The following is a 21,520-nucleotide window of genomic DNA, read 5'->3' on the forward strand; positions in this document are numbered from 1 at the left end:
AAACAAACCCCTTTTTTCTTAATATAGTTTTATTCACACATTATTAAACTGATTTACCATATTTTGCACCACTCTAGGCTTAGCAATTACGGCTTTCTCTCATTGAGAGAATGAAACAATTATTCAGAATCTCATATAAAAAAGATTTTGACTGATTCTGAAGGCACACACCACTGGGAATTTTGCTAAAACTGCTGATGTTATTAAAGTTTACAATTAGGGGAGGTATGGAGGGATAGAGATTAAGCAAATTATAAATGCAACAAATGAAATGCTAAACTGTAAATTAGGAGTGTGTGGCCCTTAGGGCTCAATTGGCTGACATAAAACATTTCTAAGGAGTAGATTTTACCCAGGGTTTCATCATTCCTTACTTTACTTTGGAAAGTGCATTTTGTTGGATGGGTTTGCTCTGTGTTTTGGAACACCCTGTTTCCAAGTTTGATCTCTTAAAACACACGCACAATTGTTGTTTCCCTCAGAAAATGCTAGAATTTTAAACATTCTATAGTTTTCTCTAATGCAACAAAGAGAGAGGATCAAAAGTGATTATCCAATGAGACTTCCCTGTTGGTGCAGTGATTAAGAATCTGCCTGCCAGTTCAGGGGACATGGGTTCGAGCCCTGGTCCAGGAATATCCCACATGCTGTGGAGCAACTAAGCCCGTGCGCCACAACTACTGAGCATGTGCTCTACAGCCCGCGAGCCACAACTTCTGAGCTCGTGCACTGCAACTACTGAAGCCTGCGTGCCTAGAGCCCGTGCTCCGCAACAAGAGAAGCCCCCGCTGGCCACAACTAGAGAAAGCCCGCGTGCAGCAACTGAAGACCCAATGCAGCCAAAATAAAATAAATAAAGTAAATAAATTTATTAAAGAAAAAGTGATTACCCACTAATGTTTAGCACCCAAAGGCAAGATCACACACAATAATGAGCCGACAACACACAGTAAAGTTTGGGGATGAGTAAACAAGGGGCCATTATTGCCTACAGTGAACAACCTGGAAGTTGAGAGAGTGGCATGTCCTAACCAGAAAAATAAATGACCAGCTGCAAGGTTAAAAGCTCATCATTCAAGGAGTGTCCATCTAGTTGAAAGCATCTGCAAAGTAACCATCACCTGCATTAACTACAAACTCATTTGCAAGGCTTGGCGGCATCTCTCCACTTGACATCTCCCTAATCACTCATCTTGGGGGCTGAGAGTGTGCAGGCTATGTTTGTGAAAAGACAAAGCAAAAACTGAAAACCAGCAGGATTTTACCACATGGATGCTTGCCAGTAGAGGCAGAGGCGCACGGGAGGAACTAGGTTTTCAGACAGTCTGTATGTGTGCCTTTTCCCTCTCTTTCAGACCCGTCTATTCCAACCATCTTTCAGCTGTTTGTTTGGGTTTTTTCTTTCTGTTTTTTGGTGAGTTTTTTTTTAAAGACATAATTTTTTAAAGAGAAATTTAGGCTAACAGCAAAACTGAGAGAGGAAGTTACAGAGATTTCCCTGCCTCCGCACACACATAACCTCCCCCATTATCAACATCCCTGGCTGAGTCGTACATGTGTTAGAATTGATGAATCTACATTGATGCATCATGAACACCCAAAGTCCATAGTTCATATGAGGGCTCACTCTTGGTGTTGTACATTCTATGGATTTAGAAAACGTACAGTATATCCACTATTATAGTATCATACAGAGTTGTTTCACTTCCCTAAAAATCCTCTGTGCTCTGCCTACTCATCCCTCCTTCCCCCAATCCCTGGCAACCACCAGTCTTTTACTGTCTTAATAGTTTTGCCTTTTCCAGAATGTCACACAGTTGGAATCTGGGAAGCTTTTTCAAATTGACCTTCTTTTACTTAGTAATATGTATGTAAGTTTCTTCCATGTCTTTTCATGATTTGATAGCTTACTTTTTTTTTTTAAACGCCGACTGATATTCTATTGTCTGTTTGTACCACATTTTATTTATTCTTCAGCTACTGAAGGTGCCCTATTGAGGGCAGCATGCTAAGGAGCCCATATTATGCTCCATCGACTCATCAAACAATGATATTAAGAATGAGTCCTAAGGTGTTCCCTATCTGGGTTTTAATGTCCATAGTAGAAGGCGAGACTCCCCTGGCACCTGGCACAGCACTTTGGACCAAGTATTGTTTAGCAGTTCCAGAAGATAATCAGCTCCAACGGTCACTTGAGCTTCAAATTTATTTGAGACTTGGGTTATGAAGCTTCTTCAAACTCATGAACCCATGTCCAATATATTTCATTTAGTAAATGACAAATGGAATTGTTGGATGACATTGATGGCTTTTTATGTGAAAAGCGCTAACAGAAAACTCACTAACTAGGAGAAATCAATTCATTAAAAGTCTCTATGGATTATAGGATGCACATGGCAAGGACCCAATGACTTGAAAGTAAATGACAACACTCAATGACTGGAAATAGTGTTATTGCTTGTCAGATTGAATGAATTGAATGTGTGGCCAACCAATGCCTGCTTGTTATTTTAGAATCAGGTTTTCCAGCTGACCAATATTGACTACTTCCCAAACAGTCATAACAATCCCATAGAATCCTGAGCTTCTGATCATAATGTATATCAGATGAGAATTGCTAAGAGCTGAAGGAAAAGCAGTTAGGTAAGAACTAGGGAGTCTGGGAAAAATATTTTAATTACGCATCTAAATCCCAAACACAATGTTTCCTCACTTGAACACACTTCTCATAACTGCCCAATTAAAATACATAAAAGAAAGGGATGAAGCTCAAATACAGAGAACTGAGATACTCTCAGTATCTAGAAACCCCTTAAAGATACTTCCATTCATTATCTGTTTGGGTTCAGACATCCCCTGAGGAAATGATGTCATTGCTCAAGTTCATAGAAAAGCAACAGCCTAAGATGAGTCAGAAAGGATAGATGTTGGGGCTTCCCTGGTGGCACAGTGGTTGAGAGTCTGCCTGCTGATGCAGGGGACACGGGTTTGTGTCCCGGTCCGGGAGGATCCCACATGCCGCGGAGCAGCTGGGCCCGTGAGCCATGGCCACTGAGCCTGTGCGTCCGGAGCCAGTGCTCCGCAATGGGAGAGGCCACAACAGTGAGAGGCCCATGTACCACAAAAAAAAAAAAAAAAAAAAAAAAGAAAGGATAGATGTTCACACCAGGGGAGACTTCAGTTCTGCACCTGACAGCTGGAGCAGCTCAGATGTGGCCCATAAGCTTCCTTTACTCTATTTGGGTAAAGAGGCCTTCCTTCTTGATTTGAAGATGCGGAATTTAACTTTTGAGGCAGAAAAAGGGCACATACCTAGAGGAGTGTTGGGGTGACATTGAAAAAGACCACAAGCAATTGATCTTACTTTGTTGAAGGTGGTACCAGATGACTTTCCAACAGTTTCTTTAGAGACTGATCCCCAGTCTCATCTCTCAAGTGGTGGTAATCTAACTGAGTCCAGGAGCACAGACAATGGCTCTCTAGAGTTCTGGAAAACATAGAAAGGAATCAGTGCCATTTAGTCCCTAAAGCCAGGCTTAGTGTATTTTGTGAGTGCTAGCTGGGCAAGATTCTAGTTGAAGTTCAGTAATAATCCTGTCACTGGTAGGTATGATGACTTGGTAGTTGACATGACTAAAAGGGTTGCATTATTCAGCCTTAAACAAATCAGTGGAACTACCTTTACGTTATGGATAATAAAATCATGAATCTTGTTATCCCAAGAGGAAAGAAATTGGAACTATAAAAGTTTACCAGAAAGCTGTAGATAATTCACAATGACAGAGCTAAATGTGTTAGTTAGGGGAATTAAGGTTTTGGAGAAAAGGTTAAGCTTATATTTGGGGCCCCTTGTAAGAGAGGGAGTTAAGCTAATTGGTCTGGATCCCCCTGTGATAAGCCAGGGCAGCTAGGCAGTGGGGCTGAGCTCAGGTAGTTGGTGAACACTTGGAAGAGGGAGCAGCGATGATTTAGAGGTTTGACTGCAAGTAACAATGTCCTGAAAAATAATATCTTCAACGAGATAGTTTCTCTCTCTCTCTCACAAGAAAGAAACCTGGAGATAAGGCAATCCAGGACTACTGTGACAATAACAGTGTCAGGAAATTGCACTTGTTTTGCTGTATTGTGTTTGTTGCTTCCATCCTCAAGGCCACCTCACAGTCCAGGATGGCTGTTTGGGTCTTGCCATTTTATCCCAAGTCCAAGCTGGTGGATGGAGGAAGGTGAGAGAAGAAATAAAGCCCCTCCCATACAGGAAGATTTCCTGAACCTAGCACACAGCACTCTTTATTCAGCATATTGGCAGAAACTAGTTATGTCCTAAGCTGACTGAAAGGAAAGCTAAAAAATAATCTTTTAGCTGGATAGCCATGTATCCTGTTTAAAAAACAAATTCAGAATTCTTTAATAAGGAAGTAGTGGAGAGTAGATTTGGGAAGGCACCTAGCAGTGTCTGCCACACCTGGGTAACCCTCATGAGCTTGTTGATTAAAGTTCTCATTAAATTTTTGTTTCTGAGTTTATTGGATCAAAAGATCCCATCATCAGATGTCCAGGCATTGGCCCTTCCTCATTGTAGTCTCACATTTACCTTCCCTCAGTGCCTGGAATCCCTGTGCTTGGGCTGTTGTTCTCTGTGTTCTTCTCAACTATTTTTTTCTGCTGGTCTGACTCCTAGTGTGTAGGTAGACTCTTAGTCCATAAAGCCTGGTATGTTAGAAATGGAACGTTATGATATCCCAACTCTGTGTACCCATTCTCTTAGGGCATTCAGCTTCTGGTTTTCTTTGAGGACCCTGCCCCAGGGACCTTACCTTGTGCCAGCAATTCATGTGTATTGTAGCAGGAAAAACACATATTTTTTCTGTCTTACTTACTTTGATGCCCCTGCAGCCAGTGGGCTGTGCTATGGATGATATCTGTCTCATTGATCTCTGCTTCATTCATGGACATAGTCCCTGCTGGTGTTCATCATCTCATGTAATTTTAGGACTTCAGAGGCTGCCTGCTAGGGCAGTGGGGTGACACAGTTTCATAGGACAATTGTTTTGGTGTGATACATGGTTTTCCAGGTAAAATTTCCTATACTTTCTAGTCAACTGATTTTTTAAATTTTGGGTTTTTTTAATTAAAAATTTTTTTTAATTAAGTATAGTTGACTTACAACATTGTATTAATTAGTCTCTACTGATTTTAATAGAAATCAGTTTAACCACATAGCTCTTTTCATCCCGGTATGTTTGGAGACCAGCTGGGGACTAGGTCAGGAAGAACTAAAATACCACGTGAGAAGGGTGCAGAGTCAGGGCCAGAGGGAAGGGATCTGGAATGTTACATTCTCTTCAGAGGAGAGGAGAGGACTGACTGCCCAAGCACGTGTTGCACAGATGCCTTGGAAGTGGCAGTGACCATTCTGCTGGCTAGCTGCCCGGCACAAATAGAGCTTCAGCTCCAGAAGAGCCAGGACTCCTGCTGGATCTGTCGTTAGACACCTCAGTCATCCACTTGATTGCCACTGTGATTTCTTTAATGGCAGAGAAAGAGGTGGAGTTTTAGTTGTGCTCCTGGGAATTTAACAAAAACTTGCGTATGCCCAGAGGATATTATCTGAATATTATCTTTTAGTGTGGTAGTCCAAAAAGATTAAGAATCATGGAATTAGAGAATTACAGTAATCTTTATTTGGACTTCATCGAGAAATCTTAACCAGCTTACCCATGAGGATAAGGGGAAAAAAAAGAAGTAGGTTTGAATCTGATTAAATGAGTATAGTCAATGGGTGCTGATTAATGGAGGTGGGTGTCTAATGGGTGTCACTGGGCTCTGTCCTTGCCTAATGAAGATAGAGAAGGTATGCTAGTTCAGTCTTCAAGGAACATTAAATTGGAGTGATAGCTAATATGCTAGAGAATAGGTTAGAGAGAATCAGGACCCCAAACATCTGAGCAACCTGAAATGATGAACTGAACCTAACAACCATGAAGGTTAGTGAGGAATAAATGTGATATCCTCTCTGGAGTCCAAATGACCAACCTCACACATACATGTTCAGGGAGACATGCTTAGGTCCACCATATTTAAGTGAGATTTTTTTTTTCCTTGAGGTATAGTTGAGTTACAATATAATGTAAATTTCAGGTGTATAACATACTGATTCACAATTTTCAAAGATTATACTCCATTTATAGTTATTATAAAATATTGGCTATATGCCCCATGCTGTACAATATATCCCTGTAGAGCAGGATTTTGTCATTCATTCCTCCATTCATCCATTCAAATATTTTTCAAAGTCCTTCTTTGCACCCCTTCTTTGTTTGGTGCTGGGGATTTCATGATAAACAAGATAGACATAATTCATTTCCTTATGGAAAAAATTGAATAAGAAATGAAGTAAATGAAAACAGTATCCTAGAGAATACATAACTTTAACATTCAGGGAAGTTTACCATGAGAAAGTGACATTAAAGCTGAAATGTGCAGGATGAGTAGGAGTTGGCTTACCAAGCAGTGGGGAGAGGAGAGAATGCTGCAGCAAGAGGGAACAGCATGTACAAAGGCCTGGAGGTAAAATGACATAAAACACTGATGGAATGGGAGGAGGTTCGTTTAGACTGTGACATGAAGGGTGGGAGAAATAATGAGAGATGAAACTGGAGAGGGAGAACTGGGGTAGGTCTGGAAGGGTTTTGCAAGTCACTTTAAAGAGCTTGGATATTATTTTTGTTGGATGACAATTATAAAATATTCTTAAGCAAGGAAGTGACTTAATCAGAGTTTCATATTGGAAGGTCCCCACCAGCTTCAATGTCGAGGAGGGAAGAGGCGGAAGGGAGCACAGCTAGGTGCCTGGTGACCTGTTAGGAAGCTGTTGCAGTCACTGAGGTGAGAGATGGTGGCCAGCACTAGTGACAGTGCAGATGGAAAGAAGTGGGCAGAGCTGAAAAATATACAGAAGTGGAATCAAGGACTTGGTGATGATTTGGATGTGGGGGACAGCAGGGAATTCAAGAGTGGCTCTCAGGCTTCTGTCTTGGGACAAGTGAGTTGATAGTGAAACCATGTTCTGACTTTGGGGAACAGCAGGAAAGGAACATATTGGGGAGAAAAGGTCATGTGTTCAGTCTGGGACAGGTTGAGTTTGAAGCGATCAGGTGTTGTTCCAGTGGTGATGTCCAGTAGGCAGTTGGATAAAAATCTAGAGCCCAAGAGAGAGATTGGGACTAAAGATACAGATTTCGTTGTTGCTGCTATTGTGTTTTGCTCATTGTTTGGGAGAACTCACTCAAAGAGGGAAAGGCAGACTGTGCCTTGTTCAGATGAGACACTGAAATGTGAAAGTTTGTCACAGGAGGAATGGTTAAAGAGCCTGAGGCCAGTCAGCTTGATTTACAGGAGTTTTAAGATAGCACTTTTCAAATACACAAATGGCTTCCAGAAGAAAAAGGAGATACAATTGCACAGTGGGACCCGAGAGGATGGAAGTAGGATGAACTGACAGGAATTTCAAGGAGACTGACCTCAGCTCAATATAGCCAAAGTTCTCTAAAGATAGAATAATTAGTTTTTTGGAAGGAGGGACTCCCTCATCTCTAAATTAGAGATCCCATGGTTGCAGTTGGAAGAGTCATACCTGTTATTGGAGGTGGGTCAGAGGTGGTCTTGCTAACTGTAGAGTGAGTGCCTAGTTTGAATAGGGTGCTTGTCTAGGGCTTGGGATCCTCAGCAAGCTCATTAAAATTTATTACAATATTCATTCTCTAACCATAAAAGAGATTGTTTGCTTTTCTCCACTGAGTAGGGAAGGGACTGAGATAGTCCAGATAGAAACACTTCCCTCACATGGTCCTGCATTCTACGACCACCCAATCTCCATGTCCCCAAAGCACACAGATAGAGGGCATAGAACCACCTGGAGTGCTGCTGTGAGGTTTTGTTTTTCCAACATCCCCTCTTGCCCCCTGAACGCATCATTATCCCTCCCCAGCTGAGCAGTCTTCTCTCTCTCAGTCCTCCCTCCAGGGTACAGCTTCAGGGAAGGCATAGCGATAAGTAATAAATAAGAGGAGGTCAAGACTTTAAATCTCACCACGCTGGGTTTATTTTCTGATAGTAAAATGGAAGGAAAATAGAGTGAAACCTCCATGATTGATGGGCTCCCTCCTCTACAGAGGCTTTCCGGTTGCATCTTTGTGCTATTCTTGACATTTATGATATAAGGTATTAATATCTGGAAAGAAGAGCTGCTGGTGCTAATTATTCAGACCTGCTCTGACAGTGCACTGGTGAGCAACAATCGTATGTCAGATCCCATCTACGCATTAAGTCTTTAACTTAAAATAGGTGGGAATTACGAGGCACTATGGGCTTTTACTGTATACATTTCACAGAAAGTCTCTAGGATATATTAGTAAATCAGCTGTGATAGAGCTGCGGAAAAGCAAGCCAATAACCGTCTGATACATGGAATCCTCTGGAAAGTCTTTGACTTAAGAAATGTGTGAGAAACACTAAAATGTTACAAGGGAGGAGCATTGGAAATGATGGGACTAATTTTTTTTAATTCGGAAAGGAAAATGTTTGCCTCCTCTTCTAATTCTTCAGGTTGTCAGATGTGCCTTGTTTCTAGTAGCTATTTGTAAAGTTAATCGTATCAAACAGATTGGGTTTTTACACGTGATAAATTTTTGATGTTGAACCTTTGAAAAATGCAGTGATGTGATTTTTTTTTTCTCTCAAGAGTTTCTCCCCAGAAGCCAGTGTTAATTTGCTGATGCCAACACATGACTAATGGGTTTTTATCTCAAAAGATTAATACACATTAAATCAACAGAGGATTAAGGACTCAGGACGGTACAGACTTTTGTCATCAGAGAATCCATGCTTTGTGATTCTGCCAGATAGGTCAGCAGTCCTCTCCTCATGAGGGACAGTGACTGGTTAGTTAGTTGGTCAGTCAGCCTGGTTGACCCTGTTATTGCCTATCCAACAGTCAGTTGTGTCTTCTTCCTTGTTAAAGAACACTGGTTTTGAGCAATGTGCTCAGCCCCCGATGATAAGATACAATTTGCCTAAGCCAGTAATGGTGAATTACACCTTTGCCTATGAGTGGTTTAGGGACGAAAAGGTGATGTAATTCTGGCCAATGAAATGTAAGAGAAGTAGGGGTTGAATGGGTTGGAGGGAGAAAGGACAGTGGTTTCTGGAAAAGAAATAAAAGGAGATCAGCATGTGATAGGTAGTCCTTTATGTCTCTGCTAATTTCCTACCTGATTTGGGATATGTTAGTGAGAAAACTGGTGCCCGGAGCTCAGCGGCCATGTTGGGATCATGAGGGGAGACCACAGCCAGTGCTTTGGGTGGCTGAACAAAAAGATGGAAAGAGCCTGTTTTTTCCCTGGCCAAACCACTCTGCCTACCCCTGAATCTCTCTTTTTTTTCTCTAAATAAATTTATTTGTTTTATTTATTTATTATTGGCTGTGTTGGGTCTTTGTTGCTGCACGCGGGCTTTCTCTAGTTGCAGCGAGTGGTGGCAGAGCACGGGCTCTAGGTGCGCAGGCTTCAGTAGTTGTGATGCTTGGGCTCAGTAGTTGTGGTGCATGGGCTCTAGAGTGCAGCCTTAGTAGCTGTGGCGCACGGGCTTAGTTGCTCCGTGGCATGTGGGATCTTCTCAGACCAGGGCTTGAACCCATGTCCCCTGCATTGGCAGGCGGATTCTTAACCACTGCGCCACCAGGGAAGTCCTGAATCTCTTTTAATACAAATAAATGGCATGATTTAAGCCACTGTTAGTCAAGTTTTCTGTATACTGCTGCTGAAAGTATTCCATACAATTATAGTCAGTTAAGTTTGCAGGCCTGGGAATTGTTCTTGTGCTATTTTTTTGATTCATAAGAGTCACACTTGCATGTAGTAAAACAAAATGTCAAACAATATGTAAAGCCATTAAATAACAAATCAATGTCTATTATCCCAGCTCCCAGTATCCTCCACAGAGGAAATCACTTTTAATTGCTTCTGTTTTTAGTCCTTGATGGTTATAACTATAATTTAATTTGCCTATTCTTCTATTCCAAACATATTATTTAAATAGTATCTATTGCCTCCCCACTCTGAAAGATGAGGAATTTATCATCAACTTTTACTCCCTCCCCATATTTATTACATTCCCTTTATCAGTTATATTTATAATATATCAATAAACATCACTTTTCATATTTTTACTATATAAATATTAAGTGCAGCATCAAGTGAAGTGGTTTAACACCTAGAAAAAGGAATGCAATCCTATGTCACTAAACTATTCAATGGAGCATGTTCTAGACATTGGTTCTCTTTCTTCACACTCAGATTCTTCAAAATCATGCTACACTTTTGTTGTTCATATTCAAATACTGTTTTTTTGAACAACTATTTTTTTTATTCTAAGTTGCTAATTGCCTTACTTTTTTTGTGGAGAGTGAAAACACAAATGTTTTCATTATATTACTAAGATATCAACTTCATCATACTATTTGTTAAATAGAAAGTACTTTCTTAGCAGATATTAGTCTCATCAATGTCTGACTTCCTATTCTAATTTGGTCAATAATATACTCCTGCAGAACTATGAAAAGGCATGGTTTAATTGTCTTCTAGAGGTGTTACAGATGAGAAGTTTGATGCAATTTTATTTCAATTTTCCTGTAAATAACTTTTTCTTGATTTTTGTTTAGCTCCTTTTTTCTTTTTCTTTGGTGTTCAATTCCATAGGGATGGATTTGGAAATAAGCATCTACATATTTACTCTGCTTAATACTCAATCTTGTCTTATGTTTTTTGTTGGGTTTTTTTTTTTTTTTTTTTAGTTCTGAGAATTTTTTTCTACTATTTCTTTTTTGAGAATTAACATATAATTTACATGCTATAAAATTCACCCTTTTGAAGCATACCATTAAATGGTTTTTTGTATATTCACAAAGTTGTGCAACCATAACCACTGTCTAGTTTCAGAACATTTACATCATCCCCAAAAGAAACCCCATTATCATTATCAGTCACTCCCCATTCCCCTCTTCCCCTAGCCCCTAGCAACCACTAATCTACTTTCTGTCTCTATGGTTTCATCTATTCTGGGCATTTCATATAAAAGGAATCACATGGCTTTTTGTGCCTTGTTTCTTTCACTTAGCATAATGCTTTTAAGATTTATCCATATATTAGCATATATCAATACTTCAGTCCTTTTTATGGCTGGATAATATTTCATTGTATGTATAAATCACATTTTGTTTATTCATTAACCACTGTTTTTTAAATTATTTTCTCCTGTGCATTTTTTCAGTTCTCTCTTTCTGGCAGTTTGGTTAGCAGGGTGTAGTTCTTATATCAATCCCCTATGATTTCAAATTTTCATATCTTTGATCTCTTTCTTTTTTGATCAACATTTTAGTAGACTTCCTTGGTTTTATTTTTCAGCCCTTCTATTACATGTAAAAAGTTTTAGCAACCATATTTTAAATTTCCAGTAACTCTTTCTTGTTTTCTGGTGGTTCCTTTTTTATAAGAAGCCTCTTTTATTTTTGTTTCCATGACCTTTAGTTCACATTTATTGAGCACCTATCTAGGTGTCCCCAGCTGATGTAAGACACCCCCAAACAGTCCTATCCAGGGGGATAAGGGACATTTCCCTAGGTAGTTGTATCCACTGTGTTGTGAATTGAATAAAATAAGGGATCTCAGTATGTCTGGTGCTCAGTGTGTATGCAGTGTACATAGGACTTTCTCTCTCTTTTGCTTCTACATCAATCAGGCCCTCTTCCTGCCTTTGCTAAGATGGAGCCAGCTTTTCCATTGCCATTCCTCTGTGCTGTCACATAAGGGGACAAACTCTCCAGGATCGCTACAGACCAGGTCAGATGTCAACAACTTTAGGCTTCTTTCCTTTTGTGGTTTGTGCTTCTTTGTTAAGTTCAGATTTATTGGGGCATAATTTATATACAGTAAAATTCACCCTTTAGAGATGTTCAGTTTGTTGAGTTTTGATAAGTGCATACACTTATGTTACTACCACCATAATCAGGATAGAGAATAGTTTAATCAAAGCAAAAAGCTCCCTTGGAGCCCTTCTCAGATCTTTCATCTTGGCTGTGGATTTCTTTGAGTATTAGTGGTCAGTCCTACAGATTACTGTTACAAGTTTCCCTGCTGCAGCATGGGTCTTATTCTCATAAAAGGATCTCCACTGCCCATCAGGGCCTATCTATGAACTCTGTGGGTGGGACATGCTGACAGGATGATTTTCCTTTAGGGTATGTGGGTGTGATGTGCGAAGGCAGCAGTTCTGCTGCTCAGAATCCAGTCTCTAATTGCTTTGGTGCAAGGGGATGGGAATGAGGTGGGAGAGGCTACCTGGACCAGATATTTCATAAGAGTACTTTAATTAATTACACTGATGACTGCTTTGCATGCTATTTCTACTCTTGTTTCTCGTCATCTGTATATTTATGTTCTCCTAGGACTCTGCCATAAAGAATGGCTTTTACCTCTGCTGCAGTCTTCTTCCAAATGTGTTCTGTGTTTTAACTTCCTTCACTCTGGTTTATCCAGTAATATGATCCCATCCTCTTTCTTATTACCAAGAAATTTATCAAAATAAATTTCTCACTGATATTCTTCCTCCTGGTCATGATCGTATCATGACTATTCCTGCTGTATTTCTTTACCATAAATGTCCTGTGATTTTTGTGAAGGAGTAGAAGTAAGTATGTGCTGGGTGTGCCATCTTGAAGCATAAGTCTTCAAGGGACATTCACAAGAACGTGGTATATCCAAGAGGTCAGCAAGTAGTCAATTACTTGAATGTATTCTCAGATGAAACATTTCTTCAGGGAAAAGAAGAAATGTGATTTCTACCTGGGAACAAGCTTTGTGACTCACATCACCTTTAGCATATACTTTGGCTCTCTGCATGCAGGTTATTTATTTATTTATTTTAAAATAAAATACAATAAATCCCTAATTAAAAGAAAAATGAACAAACTCTCACAGGTAGCTTCAGGAAGTGTCCCAAAGATACCTAAGTATTGACATCTTACAAAACCATAATTTAGTTTTAGCCATTTTGTAAATATGGTCTTACTGTAGTTACTTCATCAACCAAACAATGCGTGGGATGTAGATGGAAGCTACAATTTAATTTTTACTAATGTGGAACGTGAAACAAGGTCTCTTGATCTAGGTCACAGAGAAATTCAAACAGGAGTCAAAACACTGTATCAAAATCTACTAGAGTGGATATAAAAATACAGAATATTCAGTGCCTCACCTTCCCTACCACTAATTTTTTGAAAAAAATGCTTTGAGAAAGGAGAATCAATTTAAAAGTAAAACACCAATGTCTCATTCCAACCTACAGATTACCACTAAGATAGCTTTTATTTTTGATCTTTTTGTTCTCTTCCTTAAAATTATAGGGCAGGGGAGGTGGGGAAGCCCTATTAAAATATTCTGTCTTTGAGTTGCAATAAAAAAGCTTCCTGCAGGCAAAAATCTCTAGTGGATGGGCTGCAGTATCCTCACTATGAGCTCTTGTAGTTAGACTATTCTGGCAATAAGAACTCTCTCTTCTAGGAGGAGGGAGGGGAAGGGAATGAGGCCGTCCCAAGCTTTCAGACGTCTCCTGAGAGGTTGGTGCCCAGTAGGTCCTGTGTGGGGAAGCCGTCTCATTTAATCACATTTTCTTTCTTCTGGGCCTTGGCTGTGATCACTTCTCTTGCTCCTCCTGTGGAGTACTTGGGCATGCTGAATGACCTAGGTGTAGGGGTCTAATGTATTTGAAATGGTGAGAAGCCTGACCTTCACCTTCCTAACCCCTGTCAGGGATTCTCTCCCACATTATAAGTTTGCTTCTGATATGTGATTTTATGCAGGTCAGTGATGTTTTGGGTAAAGTGCTCACCCTAGTAGTGGATTCTAGCTGAGCTCTGTTATGAATGTCTGTCTGGAACAAGCAGCTTAACCTTCATATGAGGTGTTTCCTCGCCTATAAAGAGGGGATTGTAATACATGCCTTGCTTACATGAAGTAACAGATACACCAGGGTCTTTGTGCCTGAGTTTTGGAAAGCAGGAAGCTCTCTGTGAATGTAAGATGATGCTGTTGTGGCTTCCCTTACCCTTGCTCTAGTTCTGTGCCTGGCCTTGCCCACAAAACCCAGCTGCTCCTGTTTCTTCTGTGACTTGTGGTGGCACCTAGGGCACTCATGCGTTCATGCATTCAGCTGCCTCACTGTCTGCCAGCAGTCACTTGGTTACTCACCTGTTACGCCCTCCCTGCCTGTGGGGCTGGGCGGTGCTGCAGCAGCCAGTCTCTCTGGAATTAGGCTCTGCCACATGGTCTGCCCACTGTCACACACCAAGACCTCATAAGAGTAGTCACCTCTCCCAGTCAGGGTCACAGGCCCTTGGGGCCAGCACTGAGCTGGAAAGGAAGAAAGAGTTGCAGCCCTCTCAGCATATTCAGGGAAGTGCTTAGTGAGTCTGCGTGAGAGCGTACAAGGGTGAGAGCCGAGATGAGCTCACATGTGAAGAATCTGAAGAATTGGGTGTAGGAGAGGATGTAGAAAGAGGCTGAGGAAAGGTGAAGGGTGTGTTAGATGCGTTTGAAAGCAGCTAATGCTGTGTGAGCGAGGAGGAAGCAAGACCAAGATACGCGACCTGTGAACTTCGTGTTGCTTGCTTCTTTTCAAGTCACTTCCCCCTCTGTTCCTGCTGTATGTGAGCATGTTTCCCCCCATTGTGTCTCTTCCCCCTGCCCTTAGCTGGAAGGGGGATGGAGAATATGTGCTAGGCTGCGGGAGGGGAGAGAGAGAGTTGCACTGCCCTCTAGCTGCCATAGCAGAAACTACAGACATAACTTGGGTTACTGTCTGGTCGGTAAGAAACCTTTGAAAAACAAACGTCTTTTTGCCTGACACTTGGGGAATTCGATTTTATAGATTTCTTCCCGAAAGGAAAAGTGGGTGAATGCGATAATGAAAAATAGAGGCATAAATTTAAAAATGAAGGTGATCATTTATCAGTGAATTTTTATTGTGGTTAAAGTTTAGTTTTTGGTAACTAAAAACACGGTGTGGGCAGCAGATAAGACCATCATATACCTTCTTGCAGCGTGCCCATCTCATTCCCCAAGGGTTAAGTAATATGGTCGGCAGCAGCACAAAGACATATTGCTGGGGTTTCAGGGTATGGAAGCAGCCTGAAGCCTTCCATCACATTTTCTTCTCAGACCCACCCAGTCCTTGGAGTCCTGTTCCTCAGGAGCAGGTTGGAGCTAGAAGGCAGGGAGAGATGAATAAGCCAAAGTTAAGCTGGAAAGTTGAAATCCTAGTGTTGATAACTTGGAGTCCACAGGCTTGGAGCTGGCTGCAATGCCCTCCCTCTTCAATGCTCAGCTTCCAGGTGAGAAGGCAGAGACGTCAAGGCTGAGTGACTGTCACAGAGAGAGACACAGGTGAAGTTCTGTTCTGGGCATCCCCAATCTTGGAATTAGTTTATAATCAGAAAAAATGGAAATCAGTGAGTCAAGACATTTACAAAGTGAAGTGGATGACAGGAGAGAAGGAGCAAGTGTTGAGTCTGTCAGGAAAGGAGAATGTATAATTAACTGAGCACTATTATATTCTAGGGGTCTTACGTAATTGAATTAGTTATCCCCCCTAGCAGTCCAGTGAGCAAGGCAGTTTTATGATGCCATTTTGCAGCTGAGGAGAAGAGGCACAGAGTGTCTCTTTGCCAACGTCACATGGCTTTATGGAGCTTTGTGGGAGATTTATGGAGCTCCCAGGCTCTCTTGTTCCAAAGCTTGTGTTATTCTCTTAATGGAAAGCAAGAAAAACGTATCATGTCCTCATTATCCAATAGTGCTGTGCCATTTTAGTGCTGAAGAAGTGTCTGAGGCCATCTACTCTACCTCTTTCAATATATTCATATCATAGTTGAAGAGACCAAATTGCCCAAGGTCAGGCAAGATAGGCTTGGAGTGTTTTCCCATCTCAGTAAATGACATCATCATCTACTAAAGTCTTCAAGCCAAAAATCCAGACTCCATCTTAGTGACTCTCACTCGCCTTACACATGGGATCCATCTTTAAGTCCTGCAAGTTCCAACTCGAAAGCATTGAATCCTTCCCCTTCTCTTTCCTGAATTTAGGCAGCAGTCTCCTAATTGGTATTCTTAACTCCACCCTCCACCCATTAGACATAATGATCTTTAAAACATGGTATCTGTCACTCCTCTGCTGAAAGCACATTGAATACTTCCTATACTCTTAGATTAAAATCTAAACTCCTCATGTGGCTACTAGGCCCTCCATGAGCTAATCCTTTTCTACTGAACTCACATAGGGTCCCTCTCCATCCTGCTGGCTATCTCTTGTCACATTGGTCTTCTGTGCCTTAGACATATTGAACTCTTTCTCATCTTAAGATGAGATGCCTGAAACGCTCTTCCTTAGAATCTGTAGTATCTTCTCATACATCAATTCTCTGCTTAAATATTAGAAAAGCCTTCTCTGACAGCCATATTCCTATTACCCCCTACAGGTACTATCTGTCACATTACTCCATTTCTTTCTTTTTTGGCATTTATCATTATCTATAATCTTCTTGTTTACTGTTTTTCTCTGCTGGAATATCAGCTTCTTGAAGGCAGGGACTTTACTGTCTTGTTCATCACTGTTTGCTAAGGCTTAGTCCAATACCTGACTTATAGAAAATGTAAAAATATTTATTGATTGAAAAAAAATGACCAAATCAGCTTGGGCTTCTTGATTCCAGGCCAGTGTTCTTTCCTTCACTAGCTGATGAAGATAGAAGATTTGTGACATACTTGAGAGATTGAAAACAGCAAGTTTGCCCCCAACAGCTAGTAGAGTCAGGAGAATGGAGAACTGGGAAGGAGACAGAGAGCTTGAGCACAGGATGAAGAGCGTGGGAAGGGAGATCAGGGATTGAGTCTTCAATGCACTGTGCCAGGATCCCCAGGGAACATTTCTTGACCTACCCACAAACATTTGTGATGGAGTCTTATTACACATAATAGCAAATTCCAAAGCAGCAGTGACAGCAGAAAAGAATGAAAGGCTATGGAAACAAATCCCGAGAAGAGAAAGTAGCTTTTGGACAAGACTTCCTTCATCTCAGCGTTTTTCATGGATTTCAAATAAGGAGTACTATTTTTATTTGCACAGTCATCTTGAAAATAAAAATTATCTAGTTTCAAAATGGAAATGATTAAGGCACACTTTTAAGTTTTTCTTGCTGTTTTATATTTCTAATAAGTGCAGTGGTTACTCCACACACCCCCCACTGCCCACGTATTGGAGGCATATTCTGAAGTATCAGGAATTATCTTACCCATTTTGCTAAAATTTCCTCTAAGTAGCTGAATACAGCTTTAAAATCCTAAGAATTAATATCAACAGTTACTCATTGGGAATTTATTATGTTCACTCCTATGAGCCTTGACCATGCATGATACTCAGACAGAGAATCTCAGGGACAGACTCCATGTTCTGTTTTTTGTAGTGTTTCAGGGCCGGGACATAGCAGGCCCTCGCAAAGTATTTGCTGGTAAGTGAATACATATATGGTCCTATGCTGGGTACCTGGGAAACAGTCACTGTCCTCAGTGTGCACAGTAGATGTTCAATACATTTTTTAAAAGGTGTGTGTAGTGAGGGAGCAGATAGGAGAGCGTAGCACGAGGTAGTGTGGGTAAATACCCCAAGGAGAGAAGTAATCAGTAATTTGGAGATGAAAAGGAGGAAATTATGACTTACAATTTCAGGATCAAGGAAAGTTTTGTGAAAGGAAAGTGTTTGAGGGTTGAAAAAATGGACACTCATTTACTGTGAGTGAATGCATTTTGCAGAAATGCTGAGCAAAGCTGAGGCAGAAAAGCCTCGTGAGCATAGGATTCACGCAGGAGAAGAAAAGCCGGTGTCTGGGGCACCAGGCCGAGGAGACTGTGCTGCTGAGGCTGAGCCTCCAGTAGAAGGAATTGGTACTGGCAGTGGGGATAACTCCTGAATCACAAATGGAGTGTGCAAGATACTCCTCTGAGGCTTTATCCCACCTCGCTGAAGTAAATTCAGTCTGTCTACTGGGGATTCTCTTTCCCTCCCTCAGTATCTCAGAAACTTTTGTGGTTCCTTGAAACAAAGAGGAACTGCCCCTAACTTTTGGCTGATCATGGTAGTCCCCTTGTCAAAGCTGTCAAAGAATCTTAAATGGCAGTTGTTCTCTTTCTGTGCTCTTTTGGGACTGCAGGAATCTTTCTTTACATGGGAACCCCATTGTCCAGGGTACAGCCTCCTTCATTCCACCACACAGTCAAGCCCCTCAGAGGCTCTCTCCTCTCCTCCAGGTATTGCCGGGAGTACGACGGGGGTCCCTGCTGTTTGCGGACACCACCGTGCCTTTCTGGTATAGGGCTATCTCTGTTCTCTCCTTCGCTGCACCTGCTTTTGCCTCTGTCTCCTGTGGAACTCAAGCTCCTCAAGATCAATCAGCCAGCAGGAGTATTAGGGAGTTTGCCTTCAAGCTTCTACCACAAAGCTCCCCCAATGTAAGGTGGCAGTTAACCTTTCTACTTGCTTAGAATAGGGGAGGAAAACACTGGTCATACAAATCACAGATTAATAGTTCAATAAAGTACCCTACGTATTCTTAATTGAGTGGACAATGAGAAGCCACTGAATGTTAGTACGTAAGAGTATTCCTATTTATGTTCATTTTTTTCTTCCACTATGCTAAGGATGGGGGGGAAATGCAAACCAAAAATAAAAACATGGTGGAGGATGTTAGAATTTGGAGATTTGGTAGACACGGCCTTAGAAGGAATCTGTTTAACACGGCCAGCTCATCTCCTGGCTGCCCACCCCCATTTTTCCCCTTACTTTGTCTAATCAAGTGATAGGGTTGACAGGCTTCCTGTTATATCTAGGTGAGAATCAACTCTTCATTTTTTCCTGGACATTACATTAACTTTACAGGCTATTTAAGGAGAGATTTTTACCTAAGACCATTTTCAAACAGGGCTTCTGGGTGGGTAGAAATTGCACTATACCTCAGGAAACAGAAAACAGTGACAAAAAATGAGAGGTTTTATTATTCTTGCTTACATTTGGAAGTAGGAAGTCTAGAGCGGATACTGGGGCTCCATGAAGTCCACAGGACCATCCTATATTTCCATCCAGTAATCCTTACCATGTTCTTGGGGCCTCAAGGTCACAACACGGTTGTTCCGCCTCAAATGATGTTTCCCTGCAGGATGAAGGGTAAGGACGAAGCATCCAGGCAGCCGAGTCTATTTGCCTTTTAAAAGCCTTCCCAGAAGTTTCAGCTGGTGACTTTTACTTATATTTCACCCACCTGAACTGTGTCACATGGCCATTCATAGGTGAAAGGAGGCTGGGAAATGCAGTTCTCAGCAGGCACACTGACAGCCTGAGAAAAATTAAGGATCTGCTAGGAAAGAAGGGGAAATGGATACTGTGTGGGTAACCAGCAGTGAAGGCCACATTCCATACCATTTTGCCTTCTTATTCAAGTTAATATGCCTTCTGGAAGAGCAAAGCAAGTTTTAGCAAACAAACGTAAATCTTCTGCAAACACCTCTGTCTTCTGTGTACCCACCAAAAGGCAGAGTGATTTTCGTATTGGTATTTCATATTATGCATATTACAGTTTCCCTCCATCAGCACAGATCATCCTGCCTTGATAATATTTGTGGATGAATACATGTGGTTATTTATACAACTGTCTCTAATGGCTAGTTCTTTATTGAGCATTTTTAGTGCTTTTCTGTGCTCTCACTTTTTACTTTTCTATATGTGGACCCGCTCAACTGTATAAATACTTCAACAACCACTTATTTCTAGCTCCCAAATCTTTTTGTCTGAGCCAGTCCTTGCTCATGATTGTGCAGTCCAATATACATAACTCCATTCAGGATAAAGACTTAATCTCCCAGTTGCCTTAATTTCAACACCCCCAAGTGAACTTATTGTCTTTCCTTCACAAACTTCCACCTCTTCTGTGTTTTCTCACCTTGATGAATGTCCATGCCCAGGCCAGGAACCTGGGAGTCATTTCAGAATTCTCCCTTGCATTTCTTCCTCCTCACAACCATTTGATGTTAGAGTCTTGTCCAGATAGTGTACCGAAAATTCTCATATTTGCCCTCTTCTCTCTAACCCATTGCCACCTCTTGAGTTCACCTAGCTTGGACTAGCTCCTTTTAGCTATATTTTTGCCACAATAAATATCTGTTAGAGTTCTTCATCAGCTTTGCATGTATCCAGAATCTGTAGCTCTCTGTGTTATTTTTCAAATTTCTTTATTTTATCTAGATGACATTGAAAAAATACAAGCAATTGTGGATCACCTGAATGGCTGCCTTAAAACTGAGAACTGACAATTGATTTCAGTGCCTGCATGTGTGTTGTGTTTTTATTGTACAAATGGGCATTACTATAATTATCAAGAGCTGACACAGAAAAGAAGGCAGAGAGACTTTGTAGCCCAAAATGAGGCAATCAGGACACATGAAGTTCAATGAAGTCACTATCTTTTGTTATATTAACCTAGGTTTTACCCTAGTTCAGGTAAGGAAAACCATCATGTGGCCCAAGTGGTTTAAGTTGCTAAATTCAAAAGAACCTGTATTCAGTAGCCAGTCCCATGTTAAGAGTGGAAATTTGTTTCCATACAAATGATGTCACCTGTCACATTGAATTAATACCATTCATTTGAATGTCATTTTTGTTTAAATTTAATATGCAAATTTGTATAATTATGTAAGAGGAATAAGCATAAAATGCTTACAGCTGGTTTTAGGTTTGCACAAATATAAATATCAATACACTAAAGATATCTAAGTGGCACTTCAGGTCTTTGAGAACTTTTTCTTTTCAAGAGGGTGCATACAGGAAAGGAAACCATCAACAAAATTAAAAGACAATGTACTGAATGGGAGAAAATATTTGCATATGATATGACAGATAAGGGATTAATATCTAACACATACAAGCAGCTCATACAACTCAATATCAAAAAACAAACAACCTGATTAAAAAATGGCAGAAGAACTGAATAGACATTTTTCCAAAGAGGAAATGCAGATGGCTAACAGGCACATGAAAAGATGCTCAACATTGCTAATCATCAGGAAAATGCAAATCAAAACCAATGAGATATCACCTCACACCTGTCAGAATGGCTATCATCAAAGAATACAGATAACATATGTTGGTGAGGATGTGGAGAAAAGGGAACCCTCATGCACTGTTGGTGGGAAAGTAAATTTGTGCAGCCACTGTGGAAAACAGTATGGAGGTTTCTCAAAAAACTAAAAATAGAACTACCACATGACCTGGCAATTCCACTCCTGGGTATATATCCAAAAAAAAAGCAAAAGCACTAATTCAAAAAGCTACATGCACCCCAATGTTCATAGCAGCATTATTTACAATT

The 21,520-nt window shown here is 40.8% G+C and overlaps 1 long non-coding RNA gene across 1 annotated transcript in view; it reads left to right on the forward strand.

The window, feature by feature from the left end:
• LOC132485387 (uncharacterized) overlaps positions 1-20,765 on the forward strand; it is a 135,943-nt gene extending 115,178 nt beyond the window's left edge. The window contains exon 3 of the long non-coding RNA XR_009531407.1: positions 20,398-20,765. This is a non-coding gene — a long non-coding RNA (uncharacterized LOC132485387). The remainder of the gene's footprint in view (positions 1-20,397) is intronic.
• Positions 20,766-21,520: the final 755 nt, after the last annotated feature.

This window comes from Mesoplodon densirostris, chromosome 3, assembly GCF_025265405.1.
Source record: "Mesoplodon densirostris isolate mMesDen1 chromosome 3, mMesDen1 primary haplotype, whole genome shotgun sequence".
Taxonomy (NCBI): domain Eukaryota; kingdom Metazoa; phylum Chordata; class Mammalia; order Artiodactyla; family Ziphiidae; genus Mesoplodon; species Mesoplodon densirostris.